Source organism: Rhineura floridana, chromosome 2 (assembly GCF_030035675.1).
Source record: "Rhineura floridana isolate rRhiFlo1 chromosome 2, rRhiFlo1.hap2, whole genome shotgun sequence".
NCBI lineage: Eukaryota > Metazoa > Chordata > Lepidosauria > Squamata > Rhineuridae > Rhineura > Rhineura floridana.
The window spans coordinates 231,528,153-231,544,653 of NC_084481.1; the positions used below are offsets into that span (position 1 = coordinate 231,528,153).

At 42.8% G+C, this 16,501-nt stretch overlaps 2 protein-coding genes and 1 pseudogene across 6 annotated transcripts in view; 2 read left to right on the forward strand and 1 right to left on the reverse strand.

Annotated features, from left to right (window-relative positions):
- Nucleotides 1-16,501, forward strand: part of GMFB (glia maturation factor beta) — a 510,168-nt gene that overhangs the window by 386,587 nt on the left and 107,080 nt on the right. The window lies entirely within an intron of this gene.
- SAMD4A (sterile alpha motif domain containing 4A) overlaps nucleotides 1-16,501 on the reverse strand; it is a 188,955-nt gene that overhangs the window by 136,328 nt on the left and 36,126 nt on the right. The window lies entirely within an intron of this gene.
- On the forward strand, nucleotides 9,050-9,167 carry LOC133378486 (5S ribosomal RNA; annotated as a pseudogene).

Consider the following 16,501-nt stretch of genomic DNA (forward strand, 5'->3'; position numbering starts at 1 on the left):
TGGATCCCTTTTTGAAGATTGGCGTTACATTTGCCACTTTCCAGTCCTCAGGCACGGAGGAGGACCCGAGGGACAAGTTACATATTTTAGTTAGCAGATCAGAAATTTCACATTTGAGTTCTTTGAGAACTCTCGGGTGGATGCCATCCGGGCCCGGTGATTTGTCAGTTTTTATATTGTCCATTAAGCCTAGAACTTCCTCTCTTGTTACCACTATTTGTCTCAGTTCCTCAGAATCCCTTCTGTGGGAACTGTAGTTCATTAAGGATCCTGGGAATTGTAGCACTTTGAAGGGTGAACTACAGCTCCCAGGATTCTTTAGGGCAAGGCATGTGCTTTAAATGCATGGTGTGGATGTGACCACACGCACCCATAGTAACTTTGGTCAACTTTTGCAAACAGGAGGCGTCTCCAGATATATGCCTGAACATGCATGAGCTAAAACTATGCAAAGGAGTAGGGTTTTATTTATTTATTCAAGGGGATTTATATACCACTTAATCATCAAAAACCCTAAGTGGTATACATAAAACAATATAAAATATACACTTAAAATATAGATAAAATCAGATGTTAAAAATAATTTAAAACAGAAGTAAAATCAGCAGTTTAAAAAAAAATGATAAAATAAAATAAAATTGCATGTTAAAATACATGTCAAATGTACGTACTTGGGTAGGCCTGTCTAAATAAAAAAGGTTTTTAGCAGGCAGTGAAAAACAAAACAGCAAAGGCGCTTACTTAATATCAATGGGCAGGGAGTTCCAGAGGGTAGGTGCTGCCACACAGAAGGGGTGGTGCGCCCAAGCCATCCCCAACGTCCCAGTGTGCATTGCCCCTATTCACTCAGTCCCCATGTGAAGCGGGCAAGACCTCCAGGAGGCTTTTACCTGAGAGCACTTGAACACACACAGAATGCCTCATGTAACTGAGGACCCTGCTTTATCAGAATTGCTGATCAGTGAGCAGGTTCTACATGTGTCCATGTGAACATGGATAAAAGCCCCACAGACCTTCCCCACTCAACACGAGGAAGCTCATGGATGAGGCAGCACATGCAAAGATGCCGGGGACGGGGCTCGTGTGCACAACCCTGCACCTGAACCCAGCTTCAGCCCATGCACGTCCAAGAGAAATGACTGCATGGTTAGGATACTGTGAACAGTTCTTGACGGCTCACCTCAAAAAGGGTACGGTAGAGATGGAAAAGGTTCTGAAAAGAGCAGGCAAATTGAGCAAGAGACTGGAAACACCCACCTATAAGGAAAGGTTAGAATTTAGAGAAAAAAGTAAGTAAGGGGGACATTATAGAGATGTACACAAATATGCAAAAGATGGACTGATTCCATAAAGGAAGCCACAGACCTGAACTTACAAGATCTGAACAGGGTGGTTCATGACAGATGTTATTGGAGGTCACTGATTCATAGGGTTGCCATAAGTCATAATTGACTTGTAGTCACATAACAACAATCACTAGAAGCTAAAATGATGAACCTGAAGTTATCACACTTTGGACACATAATGAGAAGACCTTATTCACTAGAAAAGACAATAATGCTGGGAAAAACTGAAGGGAGTAGAAAAAGAGGAAGGCCAAACAAGGGATGGACTGATTCCATCAAGGAAGCCACAGACCTGAACTTACAAGATCTGAATGGGGTGGTTCATGACAGATGCTGTTGGAGGTCGCTGATTCATAGGGTCGCCATAAGTCGAAATCAACTTGAAAGCACATAACAACAAAAACACAAGTATGCACGGTATGGAGAAAGCGAACAGAGATGTTTTTTTCCGTCTCTTATAAAAGTAGAACCCAATGGTACTAGTTCACCAATCCAATGGTGTGAATGTTTATCGATTCAGGACAGCCCTAAAATAGTAATAAAAGGTGTTTCTTCACAAAGCACCTAATTCAACAACAAATTCACTCCCTCAAGACACAGTAATGGTCACCAACTCAGATGGCTTTCATAGTAACTTAGACAAATTTATAGAGAATAAAGTTATCAGTGGCGATTGTGAACTGCTTCTATTGTCAAAGGCGATACGCCTCCTAATGTCGGTTGCTGGGAATCGCAGGTGGGGAGAGTGTGGTTGTGCTCAAGTTTTGCTTGCTGGCTACCCAGAAGTGGCATCGGTTTGGCCAGGATGCTGGACTTGGTGGGCCTTTGGCTCTTAAATGTCAAATAATACATTGGCCTTAATGGGCCGAACACTTTGCCCCTTTCCAATTGGACCAATGGAGGAAGTCACAACATTTAAATTAGCCCCAAGCATTAAAACAAACAAGATTAACCAACAGCACTATTTCCCCAACATTCTGTATGTTGCTCCCCTTCTTTGTTAAAAACCATCTCATCTAAGTTGCCTTGTCAAGGAAGGGAAGAGTGTATGTTATACAGAACTTGGAAATGTTACTCTTTTAAACTACAACTCCCATAAGCCCCAGCCAGCATGGGCACTGGATTGGGCTGATGGGAGTTGTAGTTCAAAAAAAGTAACTTTTCCAAGCTCTGATATTATATTATACTATGATATGATATATTATATTAGGGAAGCTTCCGTTATTGCACTTACTTTGAAATGCAGCTTGCATTTTAAAATGTACTTTGCAGCAAAAGCAACACAGAGAAAGCCAATCCTAGTTCTGCCCCCTACATTCTAAGTTTTAACACTTTAAAACGTTAACTTTCCCTTTGGGGCTCCAGAAGAGGGAAACATTCTCTGGAACCGGTAGTTGCACCTTCTTAGCATCAAGGAGGTTTTATTCCTGCTAAAAACGCACAGCCCAGAGCAACAAGAGTCCCCTGTGGGTTCAGAGGTGGGGGTCGGAGTAGAAGGGAAGACAAGCCCAGATTCATTATTATCTTTGGATGGTGAAGAGTGAGGAATAAAAAGGCCCTTAATAAAGTCTGCCAATGCAAGTGCTGCCTTTTTAGTCTCCAAATGAGAATCTGAAACATAAAACACCACTTGAAACACTGCATGGGGCTTTTTTAAATTTAAAGAGACTGGTTTTATTATTGGCACTCAGAAGCCGGCACAAAGATGCGCACCCTGTGATTATCCAGTTCAAGTGTTACTATTTAAAAATTCAAACAGGAAATCTAGGAGTTGGACAGCACTGAAACTTCGCCTGGAGGTCACAGTGCCTTCAAAATAAGTTTCAAATGTCAAATATTTTCTGGACTGAAGGCTCTTCCCTTCCCTTCTATGATCTGGCTTTAGAGTCCACTGAAGCGGTTCACCAAGCATTGAAACAGAGAGGAGGAAGGGAGGGTCCAGGTGGTCTCTACAGCCAACATTGATGGATGTGCTTCCCCTTAAACAGGTGTGGGGGGCCTTTGGCCCTCCAGATGTCGCTGAACTGCAATTCCCATCAGCCCCAGCAAGCATGGCCACTGACCAGGGATTATTGGAATTATAGTCCAGAAACATCTGGAGGCCCAAAGGTTTTCCACCCTTACTCTAGAATGTACTAGCAGATATTGGTATTACCTCTCTGACGAGGTGAGCCTGGCATCAACACTGTTATCTTTTCGGCACCAGGTCAAGACTTTCCTCTTCTCCCAGGCATTTTAAATTGTTTTAAATTTTTAAATTGTGTTTTAAATTGTTTTTAAAAGATGTGTTTTTAAATTTGTGTATTTGTTTTAATGTTTTTAGTTGCTGTAAACTGCCCAGAGAGCTTCGGCTATGGGGCGGTATATAAATACAATAAATAAATACATTAGGGCATCAACTGTTAACTGATGTCCTCAGTAAATCAATTAAATAAAATTTCCGCTGATCAGCCCAGGTGAACTGGTAAGAAGTCAAAACTCAATCAACAGGGCTGTGAGTTAACAGCACACATCTTCCACTAACAATTTCAACAACCTTTTTTTTAAAAAAAAAGTTAATATTTATTATTTTTCAGTGTTTAATATACCACTTGATTGTAGTAAGACCTCTAAGCAGTTTACAAAAATCTATATATCAGACACACACACAGAAATGAGCTTGAAAATCATTAATTAGTAAAATAAATCATGGAGACCATCTCCAGCTTTTGCATGCAGGAGGTCAGAAAGATGCTGGGCTTTGGAGAGGCACAGATGTCTCCAAAAGGCGGAATGCTGATGAACTCTGCTTACAACTAGTTACGTCAGAGGGGCCACTCTGATAAGGCCATGCCAAAGGAAGACAAGGCTGTCATTCTCATCCCCAGTTCCATTCCTGGGGTGCTTTCAGGTGGATATGTAATTTACAAAACAGGCCATTCAGATATTGCAAACAGGTTGTTGTCTCTCTCTCCCTCTGTTTCTTATCTGATTTCCCCTCAAAATTCAGATTAAAAGGGGGAATACGTGCTGGCATTTTAATGACAATGACATCACATGAACACTGTGAAAAACTTGCATGCATGCATGAAGAGCATGAATCTCCCAATAAACACTCATTGGGAAACAGCCCTACATATCCGGTTGATCCAGGCTTTCTTTTGCCTCTAGAGGATGGCAGCCAAGGGCCAATATGCCATCATTCAAGGGGCCACATGTGGCTCATGGCAGGGCCACTATCAGTTCATTTTCATACATCAGCCAATAAAGAACAAGAAGTTGCTGCTCTGGGCTCCCCTTGGGAGGAAGGATGGGCCAGAAATTTAATAATACCTGAAAGATCATTTTACCCCTTATATACCTAGTCAATCACCCACCCATGGTCACCCACTTGGTGCCTTTAAAAGAGGCTTAAATTTGTTACCGGGCCAAGTTCAAGGTTCTAGTTTTGGTGTACAAAACCCTATACAGCTTGGGACCTGGATACCTGAAAGAAAGTCTTACCCCTTATATACCCAGTCAATCACTGAGGTCTGCAGGTGAGGGCCTCCCGCAGATGCCGTCTTATCAGGAGGTCCATTCTGCACAACATAGAAAACGGACCTTTACTGTAGAGGCACCAACCCTTTGGAATTCCCTCCCCTTAAATATTAGACAGACGCCACCTCTGTTATCTTTTTGGCACCTACGGAAGACCTTCCTCTTTCAACATGCCTTTTAAGTACAGACCTCCCAGTCTGCATCTGTGTTGGAACTGCTTTTGAAGATGTTTTTAAAGCTTTTGGGGGAGAAAATATGTTTTGTTTTAATATATTTTAAGGTCTTTTGCTTTTAAGATATCTTAAAGTGCTTTTAGCATTTTTGTTTGCTGGCCTGGGCTCTTTCTGGGAGGAAGGGTGGGGTATAAATGTAATAAGTAAAACAACATAGAGGTCCCAAGTCAACTCATTTGAAATGTAGTGTTGGAGGAGAGCTTTGTGCATACCATGGACCATGAAAAAGACAAATAATTGGGTGTTAGAACAAATTAAACCAGAACTATCATTAGAAGCTAAAATGATGAAAATGCGCTTGTCGTACTTTGGACAAATAATGAGAAGACATGATTCACTAGAAAAGACAACAATGCTGGGAAAAATAGTAGAAAAATAGGAAGGCCAAACAAGAGATGGATTGATTCCATAAAGGAAGCCACAGAACTTACAAGATCTGAACAGGGTGGTTTATAATAGATGCTATTGGAGGTCGCTGATTCATAGGGTCGACATAAGTCATAATCGACTTGAAGGCACATAACAACAACAGTGGTCCCAAGAACAAGTCCTGCAGAGATACTAAATATCTTAATAAAAATAAGATTGGAGGATTGTGTCCATTTTCATTTGATCACACAGAGTCCTCTTGCCACAAGCACCAATCCCTACCCTAAGTGTCTCTAAACGAGAATGCAGAGGGATTGGTGCGTGTTTTATTTCGTGTTTCGCTGAAAAAGTCAGAAAGTAATGCTTTTGCGTAATTGGAGTATTATATTTGAAGGCATTATATCTCCTGAAACATCCTTATTGCCTACAAATACAACGCTCAAATTAGGCAAAACCATTACTTTCTGACTTTTCTCAACAAAACCCCAAATATAACAAACACCAAACCCTTTGCATTACAGAGAGTTCAGCTGATTTTTTAAGCCAACCACCAGCAACATCACCAAAAGGCCCAGAATGCACAGTTTCTATTGACAGGAAACTTATTTTGGTTCTGAGCAAGCAACATGAGGATACTCCCCTGCCATCTGCATTGGGGAGCTGTCATCTCCCTTAGAGATCAGAGCATGAGGTTGAGGTTGGAGCAGGGAGGGGGGATATAAACAGTCAATTCAGGGGCAAAAAAACTGTAGCTAATAATGTGTTGTAGAGGAAACACAGCTGAATATCATTATGGAAACCAGAGCTCTATAAAGAACAGCTTGGGCCCTTATTTATTTCACAGATTTATGAGTGGTATTCAACTAAATAACTGCACAAGCGGAATGACTTTCACTTGCACAATGGGTAGGGTTGCCATAGTCCAGTTCCACAAATCCAGGCAGGTTAATTTGCATATTATGCAAATTATTTTCGTATTATGCAAATTATTTGCATATTATTTGCATTTTAAAATTTGGATTGTCCAGTTGTTTTGTTTTTGTGCCTAGGAATTACCACCAAAAAGATGTGAGAAATCTTTTTTTTAAAAGCAACATTTTCAGCCTTAAATGCCTAGACTCTAGTTTCCAACACTATGGAGTATTTATTGATTGATTAAGAGAATTTATATCCTGCCCTTTTGCTGTTAAAAACAGAGCTCAGCACAGCTTACAAATATAATAAAAACAATAAAAATACACAATCAATATAAAAACATAATAAAAACACAAAATAGCAACAAACAAAGTAAGTCAGGGCAGCAGTACGGTTAACCATATACGATATATTTCAAAGATGTGGTGGGTGGAGAAAAACAAGAAGCCAAAATGTTAGGAAAAGGAGTCTTTCACAGCACATGCTCAGTTGTAAATACTGTTGCAGCAAGTTTTACAAGTTCTTCCAGTATTCCACTGGTGCAGGCACTCAGACATTCAGAGTATTTGTATGTTTCTTAGGTTTTATAAAAGCAGAGCTTTGCTTAACTCAAAATTTCTTTTCCCTTTGATCAACCACATCTACACAGGTTCCACCTCCATACTCAAAATGAAACTGGGCCTGGAAGTGTGCAACAATTCCACACATACCTTGCTAATTAGATTACCAATGCCAGGATGTCTGTCTTATCAACTACTCTCCTGCTCCCCCCCCCCAACCAGGCATCATGAAAGACCCAGTCCTGGGCTCAGAAAGAAAATAAATATCTGGTCCTCTTCAAAGTATTGATAAGCCTCTTGTTTTAATCGAAATAATAATTATAAATTCTTGTTCTTATCACTAATGGGAGTTAATTATCTTGCATATGCTGCTGTTGCTTCTACAGCTGTAACGGAGTGAGGTTAAAGATAAGTGAAATGCAAATAGGAAAAAAAAACACAGAAGGCGGTAACACTTTCCTAAATGTAATACCATACCAACCACAAGAAGATTCCTATGAGTAAGGCAAAAAACTAAGCATCTCACAACCAGTCAGGATTCCTAACCAAAAACCAAAAATATGATAAATGAAGAAATATTTATATAAGCATGACTATAAAATATATTTATTATTTACACAAACTGTACAGATATTTATAGTGCAATCCTAGGTTTATTTATTCAGAAGCAAGTCCCAGCGTATTCAGTGGGGCTTACTCAAACAGGGACAGAAATGCAACCTCAAGTGATAAGCAACTTCATTCACACAACCCAAAATTCCGAATCATGCCACTTTACGCTGTTTTGCAACTGTTTATACTTGTTTTTATGGTTATTGGATTTTAAATGGCTTTATTTCTTGTTGTGAGCTGCCTTGGTTTCCAACCCTACCTCACAGGGGTGTTACACGCACACGCACACACACACACTGCAGATGTATAAATACATACAGCCCATATAATAGTTTATTGTCAAACCAGCTGGTCATTGCAGAAAAATCAGTATTAGTTTTTAAAAAAACCAGTATTACTTTCCTACAGAATAAAAACTGTAATACCTAAGTAAGCCCTGCCTACTTGCTTTAAAATAGGACTAGAGGGCACAAACACAATTCTTTTTTACATTCACTCCAAAGTCCCATTGATTTTCAGCACATTCATAACCATGTCTACTCAAAAGTAAGTCCAATTGAATTCAATGGGATTTACTCTGGGCATATGGGATTAGCATGCTTTTACCCCCACAAAAGCAAGTATTGGGAAGGTTTTGAAAACACTGCCCAGGATCTGACTCCTGCACACAAGAGGAAAAGAAACTGAAATGTATATACTTACCCAATTTATGAGATTTTCAGATAAACGGGGGGGGAAACCACCATTTTGTTTTCTAGACACTGCCTCAGGTCAATGAAACTGAAACACAATCCCTGATTGGCTGCAATCCTGAATGGGCGGGGTTAAAGCTACGAAGTGCTATAGTACAGTACTGTTTAAAGAAAGATTTAACAGTCGGGGGGCGGCTGACGTTTTTATGTATATCTCGAGAACCGGACCACTGAGAAACTTAATTTTTTTTAAAATTAAAGCTGAGAATCCGGGCCACCTAAGGGGCTAGCCGGGCGCCAGGTGGCATGCATAGAATCCGGGTAAAACCTGGCTAACCGGGCAATATGGCAACCCTAACAATGGGACTTTGCCCCCACTCCTTGCCCTGCACCGTCCTCCAATCTGCTCTAGAGGATTGGGAGAACCCAATCAATCTGCTTGCGCAAGGATTTCCTCGGCGCTATGTTGATTACAACCCTATAAATATCTGAAAGACCACCTCCATCTCTAGCATGTGTTAAGATCAGCACGTCGTCTTGGTAGTTCCATCACCTTGAGAAGTTCCAGGGTGTGCATGTGGCCCAGGAAAGGGCATTCTCTGCGGCAGCCCCTAAGTTGTTGACTTCCCTCCTCACAGAGGTCCGCCTGGCACCTTCACTGTATAGCTTTCATCATATGCTGAAGATGCAGCTCTTTTGTTCTGACCTTTTGACAGTGAAGGTATTTTGTTTAGTAAGGCCCACATCAGTTGTTGTTGTTGTTGTTTTAGAACCCAGCCTATTATTCTGATTGTACACTGGTTTACTATGGCCATACTACTCTGAACACGCCCAATCCCATCTGATCTCAGAAGCTAAGCAGGGTTAGGCCTGGTTAGTACTTGGATGGGAGACCACCTGGGATACTGGGTGCCGTAGGCTTAGAGGAAGGCAATAGTAAACCACCTCTGAATACCTCTTACCATGAAAACCCTATGAATCTTTTGGCTGTATTGCCATAAGTCATAATCGACTGGAAGGCATATAACAACAACATTAGTTTAACTGATTTTAATATTGTATTGCTGGACTATGACCTGGGAGACCAGGGTTTGAATCCCCACACTGCCATGAAGCTCACTGGGTGACCTTGGGCCAGTCACGACCTTTCAGCCTCAGAGGGAGGCAATGGTAAACCACCTCTGAATGCCGCTTACCATGAAAACCCTATTCACAGGGTCGCCATAAGTGGGAATCGACTTGAAGGCAATCCATTCCCATTTTTCAAGTCTCCCTGACTTTATGGTGAAGGGCAGGTAAGAAATCCAACTAATAAAATACTGCTTCTGCTACTAATAATCATCTCTAACCATTGGCCATTCTGGCTAAAGCTGATGGGAGCCAGAGTTCAACAACATTCAGAGGCTCACAGATTCCTCATCCTTAATGTACAGAACATGGAAGAGCTGGACTAGATGGCTTTTGGTTCCATCCAGCTCTAAGAGCCAAGACTTCCTCAGCATTGTGAGCAGACAGAAGGACATGTGGTAAAAATCTGTGATTATCTGGCTGGAGAAGAACTGTGTCTCAGTAACAGAACATCTGCTTTGCATGCAGAAGGTCCTAGGTTCAACCCCCAACACCTTCAGATAGGGCCAGGAGAGACCTTGGTCTGAAATCCTGGAGGGCTGTTACCAGTCAGTATAGACCAAACTGAGCTAGGCTGACCAGTGGTCTGACTCAGGCTGCTTTCACACTGCACTTTATTCCGTTATTCTGATGATTTTTTACCTAGTAATTTGCGCACTATATTTGATCTTCCACATGATGCACAAGCTAGCTCCAGAATTCTAGTGGAATGTAGTGGAAGTTTAGTGCAGATCTCCATGATAAATGATACCAGAAATAATCCGCTAGCAAGGCTGGGAACCCAGAAGATCATGGGAGTTCTTCACTAGCTGCAGCTGCTCACGGGAGAGGCATCCCAGCATGCAGTGCATTCCCGCCCTTTAGTCTCGCAGAGGGTTTTTTTGCCTGATGAAAATTGCATCGGTGCAGATAGCAGCAGCATTTCCCATATACACCCCATGTGGATACAATGAAAATAATTAGAAAGTCAGATCCTAAAGGGAGACGGCTCACATGGTGACAGGACAACAACTCAGACCTCCTACACAGTGGGGAAAAGTGTGCATGTGTATAATGGGTGAGGGACAAGCCGTGTAAAAGACAGTTGCACAAAATGCCATTATATCGGCTGAAAAAGCTGCTGTTCCTTAGCGCAAAAGGTACTGCAGTGTGATTTTAGAAATCGGGACAGAAGCGCTACCTTTTTAATCAGTCAAACTCACCCAAACAGCCCCATGTGTGAAATCAGCCTCAGTATCATGCAGCTATTTCTGTTCTTAAAACCACAGCCCCGGATGGACCTCCAGTCTGGCTACAAGCAAGGCAATTCCTAAGGTCAAAAAGATGGACATTCCGACGCTATTCCAGAGCAATGGCAGATAACAGACAACTGGGCAGGCTGTCTGCTGAATGCAAAACATCTGAGAACCAGAAGCTTTGAAACTAGTGCCAGCAATCTCAACGTCAAGCGCATGCCGAGGGAGGGAGTGGCTGAATCTTTCTCTTGTTTCGTTTAACTGTATTTTGGGGTGGGTCGGTAGGTGGAAATATACATAGTTAAATCCATAATATGGCCATGACTGCTGGCTGGGGTTGATGGGAGTTGTAGACCAAAACATCAGGAGGGCACCGGCTTGGCGAAGGCTGACATAACAGAAGTCCCCTTCCTGTGCATTTTTAAAGGAGTCAATAGTTTCCCAAGAATGCCCCCAGCCACCTTTTTTTCTTGTAAAAAAAGAAAAAGAAAAAAAAGACAAGAGCCACGTTCATCTTGCAATTGGCTGGCTGGTCATGGCGAAATCTGCTTCGGCGTCACCCATGCACATACAAAGCCTTTCTACTCCATGGTCAAGCACTATGGCACTATGGTGCCCATGTTAAAAACAAGAAAAGGCTTCATTACTAGATAACTACTTATTTATATATTTTATTTTATTTATTATTTTATTTATACCCCGCCCTTCCTTCCAGCAGGAGCTCAGGGCGGCAAACAGAAACACTAAAAACACTTTAAAACATCATAAAAAGACCTTAAAATACATTAAAACAAAACGTTAAAAATATATAAAAAAAACTTTAAAAACATCTTTTAAAAAAGGGTTAAAGATATTAAAAGACATATTAAAAGCAATTCTAACACAGACGCAGACTGGGATAGGTCTCAACTTAAAAGGCTTGCTGGGAGAGGAAAGTCTTCAAAAGGCGCTGAAAAGATAGCAGAGATGGTGCTTGCCTAATATTCAAAGGGAGGGAATTCCACAGGGAAGGTGCCGCCACACTAAAGGTCTTTTTCCTATATTGGGCAGACAAACCTCCTGATAAGATGGTATCTGCAGGAGGCCCTCACCTGCAGAGCACAGTGATGGACTCGGTATATAAGGGATAAGACGGTCTTTCAGGTATCCTGGTCCCGAGCTGTATAGGGCTTTGTACACCAAAACTAGAACCTTGACCTTGGCCTGGTAGCAAATGGGCAGCCAGTGCAATTCTTTCAGCAGCGGGGTAACATGTTGGTGATACCCTGCCCAGTGAGCAGTCTCGCTGCTGCATTTTGCACCAGCTGCAGCTTCCGGACCAACCTCAAGGGCAGCCCCACATACAGCGCATTACAGTAATCCAGCCTAGAGTTACTTATGAAATAGCAGATCACATGCTTTGCATGCTGATGTCCTCAGGGTCAATCTTCAGCTTTAAAAGGTGATGGCCAGGTTCCTTCTCTGCCTGAGGCCTTGGACAGCCACAGCCAGTCAGAACAGACGACATTGGTCCAGATCACATTTTCTTTTGGGCAACCTTTGGGGCATGCCTATGGTGGGAGGGACCAGAGGCAAAAGTGGGCGGAGCAACAGCACCCTAGTTTCTATGCATCTCTGTCCTCCACTGTGGAAAGCAAGAAGCGTTATTAGAGTTCAAAGCCACATTCCGGCCAAGCAAAAACACTCGTGGAAGGCGCAACGCAGGGCCAGTGAGGCTCGTGGCCTGGGGATGTAGCTGGGGAGAAGATGTGGTCTCCCAAGGGCCAGACAGGGATGTCTGCATTTGGCCCCCAGGCATGAAGCACCCTACTGCTAGTCTGCGTGGACCAACTACCGGACTAAGTTCCAAGGTGCTGGTTCTGGTGTATGAAGCCTATAAGAACATAAGAGCCTGCTGGATCAGGCCAGTGGCCCATCTAGTCCAGCATCCTGTTCTCACAGTAGCCAGCCAGGTGCTCCAACAGGAAACCCACGAGCAGGACCTGAGTGCAAGGAGCACTCTCCCTTCTTGCGGCTTCCAGCAAGTGGTATTTGGAAGCATACTGCCTTCGACTGTAGAGGCAGAGCACAGCCATTATGGCTAACAGCCGTCGATAGCCTTTCCCCCCATGAATCTAATACTCTTTTAAATCCATCCAAGTTGGTGGCCTTCCCTGCCTCCTATACAGCTTGGGACCAGGATACCTGGAAGAGCTCCTCACCCCTCATATACCCTGTTGATCACTGCGCTCTGCAGGTGAGGGTCTCCTATAGATAACATCTTATCAGGAGGCCTTTTCCATACAGTACAGGAACCAGGCCTTTTGTGCTGTGGCACCTGCCCTTTGGAATCCCCTCCCACCCCTTAAATACGAGACAGGTGCCCTCTCTGTTCGTTGCCATTTGGGCACCTAGTGAAGATCTTCCTCTTCCAACAAGCCTTTTAAGTAGAGATTTCCCCCAGTCTGCATCTGTGCTGCAATTGTTTTTAGATGTTTAATCACTTGTGTGTTTGCTGCCCTGGACTCCTTCGGGAAGGAAGAACAGGATATAAATTTATGTGATTAATCAATCATCATCATAAAGTTTACTGTAATAGCCAAAGGCCATGACAAGCAGATTAATTAGGAATTCTGTGCCTGGACATTAAGAGACTGCCTCCTTCCCAGAGCTTGGAAAAGTTACTTTTTTTGAACTACAACTCCCATCAGCCCAATCCAGTGGCCATGCTGGCTGGGGCTGATGGGAGTTGTAGTTCAAAAAAGTAACTTTTCCAAGCTCTGTCCTTCCCATTACAGGCCAGGCATGGCAACCCAAGATGGAAGAAAGGCATTTGCTGGGTTTATACTCGTGTGTGTGTGTGTCTGAAAGTATAGCCACAGCCACAAAATGGAGCCAGAGTCTCCATGGCGAAGGGCCGCAAGTGGCTGTGTGGCCCAAGGTTCCAAGGCTGCAAAGCTTACTCTCACTGGATTGCTTCCAACAATTGTGCCCTTTCTGAGAAGGTCAGCGGGGGGCAGGGAAAGAGGCTGGCAGAAAGCCTTCACTCTTTGCCAGTGAATGACAGAAGATTAAGCGCTGGGTGGGAAGACTTTCGCCTGCAGTTAGTGCAACATCTGAAGACTCCTTAAGCAACTAAAAAGTAGCCTGAAGCTTGAGGAGAAAAGGAGTAACTGGGCAATCAGACTTACAGCTGCTGGGATAGATATAGGCCAAGAGTGGGGAACCTTTGGCCCTCTGGCTGTCGCTAGACTACAACTCCCATCAGCCCCAGCAAGCACAGCCAATGGCCAGGGATGATGGGATCTGTAGCTCAGCATCATAGAATCATAGAATAGTAGACTTGGAAGGGACCCATGAGGCAATCAAGTCCAACCCCCTGCTCAATGCAAGAATCCAAATCAAAGCCTTCCTGACAGCTAGTTGTCCAGCTGCCTCTTGAATGCGTCCGTTGTTGAAGAGCCCACTACCTCTCTAGGTAATTGGTTTCATTGTCATATGACATCTGGAAGGCCAGAGGTTCCCCACACCAGGTATTATTATTATTATTATTATTATTATTATTATTGATTTATATCCTGCCCTTCCTCCCAGCAGGAGCCCAGGGCGGCAACCAAACGCACTAAAAACATTAAAACATCATAAAAACAAACTTTAAAACACATTAAAACAAAACATCTTCAAAAATGTTATTTAAAAGAAGGTATGAAAACATCTTCTAAAATTGTTGTTATTGTAATGTGTCTCCAAGTTGATTATGACTTACGGTGACCCTATGAATCAGTGACCTCCAAGAGCATCTGTCGTGAACCACCCTGTTCAGATCTTGTAAGTTCAGGTCTGTGGCTTCCTTTATGGAATCAATCCATCTCTTGTTTGGCCTTCCTCTTTTTCTACTCCCTCCTGTTTTCTCCAGCATTATTATCTTTTCTAGTGAATCCTGTCTTCTCATTATGTGTCCAAAGTAGGATAACCTCAGTTTCATCATTTTAGCTTCTAGTGATAGTTCTGGTTTAATTTGTTCTAACACCCAATTATTGGTCTTTTTTGCAGTCCATGGTATGCGCAAAGCTCTCCTCCAACACCACATTTGCATTTTGGATACTCTGTTCATAGGGTTTTCGTGGTAAGAGGTATTCAGAGGTGGTTTACGATTGCCTTCCTCTGAGTTTGGATGCATCTTAGTCTGGTGTCTCAGCTTTGACCATTCCGCCTTGGGTGCCCCTGCTAGGAGTCTAGCCTGTTGGTCTAGACTCCTGACGGCATTGCTCTCAGCTTCTTCAACACACTCATATCTGGGCCAGTGTCCCACCCAGGCAGGTTTGATCTTTGGGGTCTTAACACTGTCTTAAGGCCAGACAGGATAAGGATAACCTCTGAAACAATAAAAAGATGCCCAAAAATATGTAAAAAACCAGTGCCCAAACTCAATGAAATACAAAACGTGTCTGGCTATGGTATACATTGTGCATTATATGGGCACTAATTTATGTACATTGGCCCCTGTTTACAGCTTGCCTTTTATTTTCACATTGATATTGTCTTGATTATATTATATATTTTGAGTTTGGGCACTGATTTCTTACATATCTTCTGACCATCTTTTTATCACTACATGAGAATACTTATAAGGATTTTATATTGATTGTTTATATACATATTAAATTTTTGATATTATTTTATAACAATGCATTCTATGTCTGTACCTTAATTTTGTTTTGGAGCACTGTTTTCGCGTTAAGGTAGATTTTAACTTCACAGTTCTTGTTGTTGTTTTTGTTTAACTTCTGAAACAGCCTGAGAAGGAGTCAAGGGTAGCCTTGCAAGCTTGCATAATGCAGAAGCGACGGAACTGTCACGTATCACAATACAAGTTTTACACGTATGCCAGTAAGAATAATTTTCAAAGCTTTGCATTTGTTGGTGTGCTATAGGTGTTTGCTTTATTGATCCTCCCCCGCCCACATCCCAATGGGTCTGCTCAAATAATTTTAGCTGTTCGGAAAAAACTCTGGAGATTCAGGGCTCATCCAGACGACTGTAAAATGTGTGACATGATCGCTTTGTGTTTTCATTATTTTTCGGTCGTTCATATGACGCCGTGCGCTTTTGTGCATTTTCGCATGGTTAAATCCGCTCCTGCAATACCGCAAATCATGTGATTTGCTTTTTTAAACGGGGAACCATCCGCTGTACCTTCAGGTGCTTGGATGCAATACCGCGGACTTTACAGCTGTGGGCGTTTGATGGGCGGTTCTTGAGCGGTTCCCCATATCCCTTCTCTCATTCTCAGCCAATCACATATTTCCACTGTTGCCCATGTGCGGCGAATGTCTGGGGAAAGCCCGGGGGGGGGGGAAGGAACCTATCAGAGCAATGGTGTGGTGTTGGGGGCCCCCCCTGCAACTTCTACTGCGCAGATGCAAAAAAGCGCATTTGCACAGAAGAAGCAACAGCAGTTAATTTTTAGCCAGCCTGCAAACTGGGCAGCCGTTCAGGGTGAGATCTGCAATTGTGGTTGTTTGTAAACTTTTTCAAGGGAGAAAATATTTATCTTTGCCTAACCTCCACCTCCCACCCCTCATCCCCGCATCAAATGCCCTTCGTGAATGTATTGGTCTTTGCTTCCAGGCATCCAGAGTCCGGGGGGGGGGGGGGGAGAAGAGAAATAAAGGCTTTCATTTTGGATTACAGACACTCACACACCCTTACTCAATTTCGCTTTCCTGCCTGCAAGGCTATTCTCTTTGAGTCTTATCAATTTCAACCACAGGCTGCAGGTTCTCCCAGCCCAGCTGAGCTGAAAAGCATACAGTCGCTTTTGCGAAATATCGCAAATACAAGCAAAAAACCCACAGGAATTATTGGCATATAAGTGGTTTGCTAGAGCATCTCAGCCACCCGCAACCATAG